We start from the raw sequence: 11,594 nt of genomic DNA on the forward strand, positions 1-11,594 counted from the left end.
GGATCTATCTCTCTGTGTCTCCACAACATTGGAATTATAGATGCACCAAACCAAGCTCAGCTCTTTCATGTGGGCTCTGAGGCTCCACACTCAGTTCCTCATGCAGACTGAACATTTCCCTTAATCCCCAGACCTTATTGCTTTAGCTAGTGTTAGCCTTCATTTTTCTTCCATACTGCTTAATGGACAAAATAATTGTAAGGGAGTATGATAGTTAATCTTGGCTGTCAACTTGATTACCTCTGGAATCAACTAAAACTCAAGCATCTGGGCTTGCCTGTGTGTAGTTTGCTTGACTGCATCATTCATTATAGGTGGGCCACAGATCTAGTGGTAGCACATAAAAAGGGGCATGGATGAAGAAAGTTTTGCCTTTGCTGGCTTGTCCTTACTCTCACTGGTAAGTTCAGCTCTCCTCTTGATGAGACACTCATTTGAGGGTATTAGGACCTCCATCTTCAGTATTCCCATGTATCCTCAGGAACAGCAGCTCTCTAGGAATCCTTCAGAACTCCAGTACTAGACTGAGAATGCTGAGGCAGCTAATCTCGTGGACTGAGTAACTGCCAGATGCTTTTCTGTCAGAGGATAACCATGGTTGGTCTACCTTGGCCATGGCCTATAAGCTACTCTAATATATCTTTTTGATATAGTATATATGTGTGTGTGCACACGTGTGTTTGTGTGTGTGAATATATATATATATATATATATATATATATATATATATATATATATATATTCCTTTAAAGAATTCTGACTAATACAGTGAGTTAATATGAGTTAATATTGAAATAGACATCAGGAAGCTAATGGGGTAGTCTGATGGTGTTAATCTTTGGAGTTATAGCAGTAGTAGTTGCTATTGTGGAGCAAGGTAGCATAGCAGTAAGAAATTGGCCTATCTGATATAGTTACAACTTGGTAAAGAGTTGATGAAAAGTTTTACTGATTTCCTTATTTTTTTATCAAATATTTTATTAATTATTCAAGAACATCATAAAAGGAATTCTGAACATGCAACTGCTCCCATTAAGCACCCTCTCCACTCTGCCATCCCTTCCTATGCAATTTAGAGATTGCTTCTTTTTATTGTTTTCTTTTTCTGTCCTCATCCAGGCAACTTCCTGTTTCCTGGCTAGTATAGGGAGTGGGGCCTGCCCTGGTGTGTGGTCAGCCTATCATGGGTCACAACATGAAGGAAAATGGACGCTCTCTCTCCCTCTACCCTAGCATCCCATGAAAGGACTTTCATTGTTTGTAGAATTTTTGTACCAACTGTGTAGTATTTTTAATTACTAACATATACGTATGTGGTAATATATTGTGCACCCTAGTAAAACTTATTTGGGAATCAGAGGACAGAGCCAGCCACTAGGTTAGACATAGAGGCCAGACAGTGATGGCACACACCCTTAATCCTATCAGTTCAGAGGCAGAGATGCACCTGGATCTCTGTGAGTTCAAGGCCACACTGGGTGCTACATGAGAGAAACAAATCTAGGCAGTGATGGCACACAACTTTAATCCCAGGAAGTGATGTCTGTGGAGAGAAAGGTATATAAGGCGTGAGGAAACAGGAACTCACTCTCTTTAGACTGAGGATTTTGCAGAAGTAACCTAGTAGCTGCAGTAATTCAGCTGAGACCCATTTGGGTGAGGACTCAGAGGCTTTCAGTCTGAGGAAACAGGGTTGGCTCTGGCTTGCTCTGCTTCTCTGAACATTCAGCTTTCGCCTCAGTCTGTTTAGCACTTCGTGTTACATCCATAAAAAGATGCATGGATTTAAAGAGTACAGATTGTTGTGTTTAGATGACATACTCCATAATCTAAAGAACACTCAATAGTCTTTCATCATTTTTTTAATGTTCTTTGGTCTCTTCCCTTTTTAGACTCCACAGCCAATTAAAAAACACTGAAACAATCACTCTACTCCTTTTCATCATAAATTAGTTTAACTAATCCTGTAATGTCTTATAAATTGACTCATTGAGTATACATATGTATCTATATTAACATCATATTTTGAAACATTATGAGTTTGGAATATGTATTTTGTTTATATTGCAAAGTGTCATGTACTGACTTGAGTGATTCCTTCCAACCCCCATTTATACATTCAAAATATAATATACATTGTGATGTAATTAAGAGGTTGGACCTTTGAGACAGAACTGAGTTTTGATAAAGTTGGGAAAGTTGGGGGGCCTTGGGATGGCATTATTACTCATTTAAGAAAAAAGAAGAGATACTTCTTTTAACTTTCTGTTGCATAAAAATGTAGTAAAACACAGACACTTTCAAGCCAGCAAGAGTGTGTTCACTAGAACTCAGCCATTGTGGCATAATGATAATGAACTCCTTAACTGAACAAGTAGGAGAAATAAGCCTCTCTTAGTTAAGCCACACTCTATGACATTTTTGTTGAATAGCCTCAAATAACAAAGATAGGATATAATCCCTTGTATAGATTTAACACTGTGTATTTTTTAGCTTGACTATTCATGACTTGTTTCCAGTTTGAGGCTATTACTAATAATGGTATTATGAACACCTGATGTGGTTTTTTTTTTGTTTGTTTGTTTTTGTTTTTTGTAGAAACATAAGAAAAGAATTAGGAGGTTACAGGATAAAAACATGCTTAACAGTATCAGAACCTTCCAGAACTATTTCCCAGCAATTGCTGGTACTATTTGTCACTTCCAGAGGGATAACAGTATTTAAGTTGTTCCAGAGACATAAACCTGGGACATTGTCAGGACTGGGATAACCTTTGTTTGCATAGGAGGGGAATCTAGTTGACTGTGGTTTTAATTTGCAGTTGTGTGAAAACTGTTCACATGCAGCCTTCTTTATGTGTTTGGCCTTCATTTACATAGTTTCTTTTTATTGTTGCCGTTTTTATTGTCCCATGATTGTTTCTGTATTTGACTCTTTAACTACTAAATTGTTCTATTTATTTATATATTATATATATATTTATAATATATTTAATAAATACATATTATCTGTGTATATATAACAAAAATATATTTATATAAAAATGTATTATTATTAAAATTCATTCACCAGTTTATGGATATGTCACAAATCAAAATCTTTGTCAGCTCTAAGATTATTTTTTTGGTTCTCAAATTTCTTTTAAATATTGTACTTGGGATTATGATACATCTAAAGTTAATTTTTCTGATTGTTTTAAAGTCTGATTATATTTTATATTTTACACTTATATCCAATTCTCCTTCATGATTTGTTCAAAAATTCTTTCCTATCCCTACCTAACATATTTAGCTAAAAGTCAACCAGTCATAGAATTGGAAGTCTGCTGCAACAGTCTCTATTTCATTTTTAGTATATTTCACTGTGCATATTTGGCATTTTTAGCATGATGTTTTAGGATACAGATTGAGAGCACATGTTTACATCAGGGAAACAAGATAGTATCTCCGGTAGCTTTGTTTTTGTGACACAAACAACTAAAATCAGCTTAAGAAAACTCCCAAACACCACAGAATCTTGTTGATAATAGTCCTCACATTTTTAAGTAGCTCTCCAGTTTTGTTCATTCTACATTGTTGTATGATACCTCGTTTGTGTTCTGACAAATAAGGCTTGCCTGGAGATCAGAGAAGCAGAGCAGCCAGCCACAGTTACTTACCTTTATGAAATCTCAGACTGACTGGGCCAGGATCCTGTCTCCACTTGCCTTATATTCCTGTCTCCACCTCTTAGGGTTGGCATTAAAGGTGTGAGCCACCACTGCCTGGCTCTGCTTCTCTTTTAGACTGATGCAATCCAGGGCAGCCTTGAACTCCTGGTCTTCCTGCTTCCTTCTCTCAAGTACTGAGATTAAAGGTATATGCCACCACTGCCTGGCCTCTATGGTTAACTAGTGAGTAACTCTGCCCTCTGATCTCTAGGTAAGCTTTATATGTCAGAACGCAAAGAAAATATCCTACAACACTACATATTAGCTGCTTTGCAACCTTTCATAGATGTGTGTTTTTACACATAAGCCAATACAACACTATGTACTGTAGAATTGCAGTAAGTCTTAAAGCACATATTGTAACTAGATCCTTTGCAAGTTTATGTTATTGTGAGTTCTTTCAAATCTGGTTCATGTACAATCAAATCCCCTGCTACCTTCCCAAGGGAGGCTCAATATAACCAACTTCTCTAAGCATAAAGACACACAATGTTACTCCCCTCTTTTACCTCCAGATGAGAGATGCGGAGAGAGAGAGAGAGTGAGTTTGGGCATGAAATATTTGTTCATGTAACATTTTAGAGAGGAAATGTCTAGATTTTGAGCATGTTTCAACAGGTATTTTAATTGATGGGCTCCAAAGAATAGGTGAATAGTGGAAAGTGAAACACTTGTGTTTCATACTAAGTTTAAATTTAAGCTTGTAATGCCACTTCCAGCGTAGAGCCATGCATTAGCAACTGCTGAGTCTCACATACAGAAATAAAATGACCATCTGTTTTCTGTTTCACTTCCGTCAAGTTTGGAACTCTGTGGAAGAAGGAAGAAGGTGGAAAACATGGTTATTCTCTTCACCACCTACTCTGCAGAATGCCATACTTTGGTTTAAAAAGCAACTGCCATAATTTTGGGAGTAATATTGTAGCAAGCTTTGCCATGGAAAAATCTTTCAAAACACAAAAATACATTAAAAAGAAATAATTACTTTCACATAAGCATCATGCATTTTTTAACATTTTATCTCTTCCTGGATGGTCTATTCTAGCATTAATTGAAAATCTAAATTCACCTAATTAGTTTTCAATAAGAAGCATAGGGAACTCCTGCTGAGAGCATTATAAAAACGTATTTATTTATTCATTTATTTGCAGATGCAGATGTAGAGCTGAGTATGGCTCTTAGTAAGATAATCTCATATTTGGTGAATGTCTAAAGTGGGGAATAAAGTAAGGATGATGAATTCAGCTCAACTTTGCTCTCCTTCCAAATGGTTTAGTCTTTAAAAAACAGAATACTGAATTTCTTAAAGAATACCATCATCTGCTTGGAATACAGCAAGACAGAAACATCAACAAAATGAAGACATATATTTCTGGCTCAGACTGTGAACATTATAGAACTTCTTGAATGCACTGCTAGCCAGGGGGAATTATTAATCTGTAGCAACTGTGGCCAATATGAATAAAGAACTACCACAGAAAGTGTAAAAGCCTATAAAAAAGACTCAAAGATAAATGTTTCCTGAGCTTTGATAACAATGCAATGGGTTTGGTCATTTCTCTTGAACTTTCCAAATCCAAATTTTATATTCATAAAGCCATCAAAATAATATGATATCTTTGTCAGGCTACAGTCAATATTGGCTGAGAATAATGTGGTGGAATGGGAGCAGAAAGGGATTCTACTATAGCTGATCACATGGGTGCTGTGGGATGTCCTGTATGCTGTGAATATATGTTGCTATGATTGATTGATAAATAAAATGCTGATTGGCCAGTAGCCAGGCAGGAAGGACAGTGTAGGCGTGACAAGGAGAAAAAGGAATATTGGGTGGAAGAAGGCTGAGTCAGGAAATGCCAGCCTGCCATCCAGGGAGCAGCATGTAAAGGCAATAGGTAAAGCCACAGAACACATGGTGACACATAGATTAATAGAAACTGGCTGAGTTTAAGTGTAAGAGCTAGTCAGTGGTAGGCCTGAGCTAATGGCCAACCAGTTTAATTAATATAAGCTCCTGGGTGATAGTTTTATAAGCGGTTGGAGGGTCCATGGGGCTGGGCAGGACTGGAGAAAACTCCAGCTACACAAGGGGTACAGGTAGATTATCAGAATCTTTAAATTCCTGAGGTTAAATTTAAACAGCATGTTTCATGGCTGTTTCTCTTTCTTTAAACCAACATCTTTTATTAGTGCTGTTGAACTAAAGGATTAAACTCTGAACGATGCCCTACTTTAGCTTATCTTTTTTTAAGGAACAGTGAAATGATGACAGAAAGAGCAGCAGAGAGTCTGGTTGGAACCTAACATGATGTTTTACTAGTTTATTTTTTTAAAAAAAAAAGATTATTTATACTGCTGTAATAAGAAGTAAGCTGCTAAAAAATAAAAATAAAAAAGCAAAAGCATTTGCAATTCAGAATTTTACAAAGGGTATTCATTAAAAAAAATCATGGCAGATTTTCTGCAAAAAAAGCAAGATGTAAGCTGCTGGACACTTCTATTCCTCTTTTTCAGTTAGTATTCCATGATGCCTGAGACTAAGATTACATTAGTTTAAAACAGTGAGTCCTCATACAGTCCTCACAGCGAGCCATCTTGCAGCAAGTCCTTTGTATGAATTGTGATGACCAATTCTAAAATGGTAAGGCTATCCACAGAGGAAGCACATAGTTAAAAATCCTAGCCTGGAAAAAGATGCACAGATTAGAATCCTAAGTCTTGCCTGTATTGGCCATGTGAATTTGAGCAAGTTACTTAAATTGTTTTTGCCTTAGTTTCCTTATACACAAAGAAGAGGCAATAATGCCAATTATGCTGAGAAACATGGAACAAAGCAATTTTACCTGATAAATTCTTAAGGCATGCCTACTGTATAATAGATAAATCATTTATGCATCAATGTAATAACATAGCCATTTCAAAGAATTTAATTAGAAGTCTCAAGTTTTCACCACTTATTGGTAGAGGTGAATATTAAACTCAGACCGATTTCTAAATGAAACTTCAGAGTAAACACACTCCTACACTGCTACCATCCTTCATGGAGTTAAGCATGTAGAACAATATACAATACAATTATAATTGTTGAATTCATTTACAGAATGTTGTTTTAAAGGTAGCAAACGGCTTTGCTGTATGAGTTGATGAACGGCATTTCATTAAGGGACACCTTAAAACAATGTTGTGATATTAGCAAAAGTTTCAACCTCCTGTTAACTCTTAAGTGGCAATTACTTTCTATGATAGAATATTTGTCAAGTAACTACTATTCTGTTCTAAAGGTCAATTAATGTAATCCTAAGCTGTAGCTGCATGATGTTCTAAGCACAAAGAGGTCATGGGAAGGGAGCCTTGTAACTGAGCTGTAACGGGGCTCAATCTTTAAAATCATCCAAGGATCAAATTTGCTACAGCTGACAATTTAACTCCTCATCATTTATTTTGGTTTATTAAAATTGAAAGTTTTAAAGAAATTATCACTAAAATACCAGACTTTTCAAAAAATAATAAAAATCATTACTTTCAAGGGACATAAGTCAGGGAAGGATACATTTATTTAGCTACCTACTCAGGCACTCAACTTAACTGTTTCACTGAGCACTTAGCATCAGGACATAGAAAATGTCAAATAAACTTTCCAGTATAAGTCCTTGATACGAGGTAAGACAAGTGTTATATTCATAAAAGAAATGGATTCTCAAATTTATAAAAAAGCTTTAGAGTATATAATAGGTGCTACCTAGAAACACTCTTAAATTGTCTATTATTACATCTTATTTATATCATAGGAAAAATAACACTCAGAAATTCCATGGTGTCTGATCAAAAATCCAAAAAAAAAAAAAAAAAAAAAAAAGAAAAGAAAAGAAGAATTTAATTCCAAGCTTTTTACTATAAGACCAGTATACGGATACTACATGAGAAAGAAAACATCTGTTAATTTATCATTTGTATTAGTCAGGGCTTTCTCACAGAATAGAAACAATTGAAGAACTACAAATTAAGAAATAAATAGTATATTGGACTGGCCTATATGATCAGCATTGGAAAGTTCGATGATGGCCTTCTGTGGTGTGTAGAACTAGAAAACACAGGATCTGCTCAGTCCGTGAAGCTGAAGAGATCCCAGGACAAGGAGAATCGGTGACTGACTCACCCCTAGCCTGACACCAAATGCCTGTAGTTTCCCTGGTGAGCTGTGGGTATGAATCCACAGCCATGTTAAAAGGCAGATGAAATTCAAAACACATACATGAATAAGACCAAAAATTACACAAACAAATCAAAATGAAAAAAGTCCACACACACACATACACACACACACACACACACACACACACACACACACACCAGGATATACATACATTTCTCCCCCAACAAACAAACAAACAAACAAACAAGCAAACACCATGTGTTAGCCAACTGCTCCTGGGCAGGGCATGGACCTGTCCTAGAGTGAGGTTTTTATACCTATCAACACTCACTGGAGAAAATGGTATTTTCCCCCCTTAACAGTGGGCATCAAATACAAGAAAATTCTTCTTTAGGGATGGACTCCCTGTGTACTTCCCACTGTCAGGGCTAGGACTCCGTCTAGATTGAACAACTCCTTTGGAACAGCACCTGAGATTGTTTTCTGGCCTCACACACCTGTAACACAAACATACCTGTATAAATATCAATGCACATAAACAAAACAAAAAAAAATCAAACAGTCAAGCAGTAAGAAAGACAGATCAAACTATACTGTGGTATGCTTGTGTGATGACAGCCATAACAGATAGATGTGTACAGAAAATACCAAACTAAAATGTGCTGGCTTCCTTCTCACACTTTTACTTTATCCTGGGACCCAGAATATCTCACACTGCCCGTTGAAATGGCCATGGAAGTAGGGGAGTTTTTCACTCAGTTGCTGCATTGCATATAAATTATATTTCAGATGCCCTTATGGTCACTCTCAAAAGTGTGATTCACAATTTTTCTGTTGACAAAATAGTACAAGTTAACAATCAAGATTAACAATTAAAGTATATTTTTGCTTCTGTAATGCTACTCTGTTCATTTAAATTCAGTTTTTTCTATTACAACAAATGCAGTAAAAGTATTATAGTTATAGGAAACAAAACAACATCCCAAGTATTCATTAACTATAAATAATTATTATACAGAGGTGTCGAGTACTAAACTAGAACTTGGTATAGATTCTGCTGTTACCAATTACTACATAATTTGAATGAAATTGTTTTACTTGTCAATGATGTAATATTTTTTATCTCATAGGGCCGTAAGAACTAAATGTTGGTTATAAGCTATTTAGTACCATTGCTTAATAATGTTAATCTCCTAATGAATGTAAGTTAACATTGTATTACTTAAACTTATCAAAGCCAAACTGTCCATTGTCTTCTTACTCCTTACCATATTCTCTTTCAAAGTATTTTACTATAGTATCACATAAAGGACAAAATATATGCACAAAAAATGAACAAAATGCCACCTAGTGTCTCATTTTATTCAAAGATAAGAAAACAGGAAAGTTGAAGTTTTGTGTCAACTTATTTTCCATACATTTTACCAGAAAAATAACATATTTTCTCCATCTATAACATGGGTGTTGTCTTCTAAACATGTTCAAAGATTTTTTTTAATAAAATCTTATGTCTCCATATTTAAACATTGATATTAAGCCTGCAGGTATCCTCAATGTTAATAGAGTAGCAAATAGGAAGGGATTAGCAAGTAAGTACTGTTGTGATTGTGTTTGGGAACCAAATGTGTGTGACGTTAAGGAGGAACTGAAAAGGATTCCTAGAATTATAAGGGCTCTCAACAACACCAAAAGATACATTAATGATGAAAAATTGATTACTTGAAATCAAAGAAAAATCTTGTGCTTATGTTCTGCCCTTCTATTCCACCATTTACTGTGGAATCACACAAGAATGACAGCCATAGAATGTGGAGAGTGACCAGTGAAACTTCATCTCACCAATAAATGATGAAAATGAGATAATACAATTGCCACAATCCACAGAGCACAAGAGTATACATAATATGCCAGATACACTGTGAAATGAGATTTCAGTCATGTTATTTCTTTGTCTGTGTAGTTGTCCTCTGCTCCACAAAGAGGAAAAACAGGGAGCAAGATACATCACTGTATCAGCTTTCTACCTCAGGTAAAATACCTGCCTGTAACCAATATATAGTAATGGATGTTATAAAGATGTTGGAAGTTTAAAAGAAACATCATGGACACACCCACGCATGTACACACACACACACACACACACACACACACACACACACACACACACAGAGTTGCTGACCTATGTAATGAAATAAAATACTTATTAAAATTTTAGAACTTTAAGGAAAACAATTATTCCTTGTTTTGTTTCTATTTGAAGTTTCCAGGACAGAAGTTTGATTAAATTCTTTAATCCTCCCTAAAGATCTATTTCAGGTCTATGACCTGTACATCATAAACTCTCACATTGCATGCCAAGATGGCTCTCTTCCTGTCATCCATTCATATATTTGGAACGGAATATCAGACAAATGGTTAGGAAACATGAAAGGTTTGAGTCATTGCTGAGTCTCACTTAAAAATAATTTAATTATGAGGAGAAACAAAAGTCCCTTCTTGCCTAGGCTTAGTACCACTGTGTATTCACAGCAGTAGTAAAGTTAGAAGGGATCTGGGAGGGGAAGTCTGCCCGTCGATTCAGGCCTCATGTTCCCTAGGTCAGACTGCACTAAGATTGAGATCATCATTCCTGAGACCTGATCTATTCAGATCAACTGGTTTGACAATATGAGTTGTCTAACTTAATGTTGCACTGAACAGCATAACATTTCTAAACTTAAGTATACTCTTAATTGACACTAATAAAAACAGCTTTTTGCCACATAAGCCCCTTATGGTATAGAAATGTAAGGACTAATTACTAGCTTTAACAATGCTAAATGCAAACATTTTCAAAATGTTAATGCCTAATATCTATGATAATAACTGTGGCTGTATTATCTTGTATGTGGCATGGTATATCACTAAAATTAGTGATTTTTAAATACCCAGTGTATTTAATATACTATGGTATTTTTATGAATATATATTTAGCAAATGAGCACAATTTTAACAAATTATACAATAGCTAGTAGTTCAGATGGCAGGTTTTTTATTCTAAATGTGTGAAGTGACCTGTGAAATCACCATCATTTAAGGCTGAAACTGAATGGCTTAAGTGTGATATTTAATTAATGTTTAATTAGGGGTACCATGAGCAGAATATATTCTTAATCTTTTCCTTTGGGGATCACGATAAGGATTAAGACACAAGTTTTTTCCTTAGGTGCCCAGCAACTGACTGTGACCTGTTCTTTATCCCCTTGTCTATAGTGAACACCAACATTCAGAAATTAGTTCATTGATTTGCTTAAGGTATTCCAACATAGTTTGCATAGCTATGGTGTCCACCTGAGCTCTGAGGGGAAAATCCCATGCTGAAAATGAAGGAAGGCATTATTTCAATTGAGATTTGATCTCCACTTGAAATTGAGATTCCTAGAGCTGGAACTCAAAAAATAGATAGACCATGTCTATTTTTGTACTAACGATCTTATTTTAAGAAAAGTCATTTTGGATATTCTAAGGGAGATGAGAAGTTATTTTATCAACTGTTTATCAGGGTTGCTTCGGGATGCTTTGCTTTCCTCAAAATCAACTGGACACTTAGGTGATTGCAGAGAAATGCCAAACTGATGCTACCACGTGCCACCTGGAGAGTTGGGTCTCATTATGCAGAGATGTGCTTCATTAGGGAGACATTTATATGGTTTAGATCACATTCTGGTGCTTTTGAAAATAATATGGAGTCAA

The sequence above is a fragment of the Peromyscus leucopus genome, chromosome 10 (assembly GCF_004664715.2).
Source record: "Peromyscus leucopus breed LL Stock chromosome 10, UCI_PerLeu_2.1, whole genome shotgun sequence".
Classification (NCBI taxonomy): Eukaryota; Metazoa; Chordata; class Mammalia; order Rodentia; family Cricetidae; genus Peromyscus; species Peromyscus leucopus.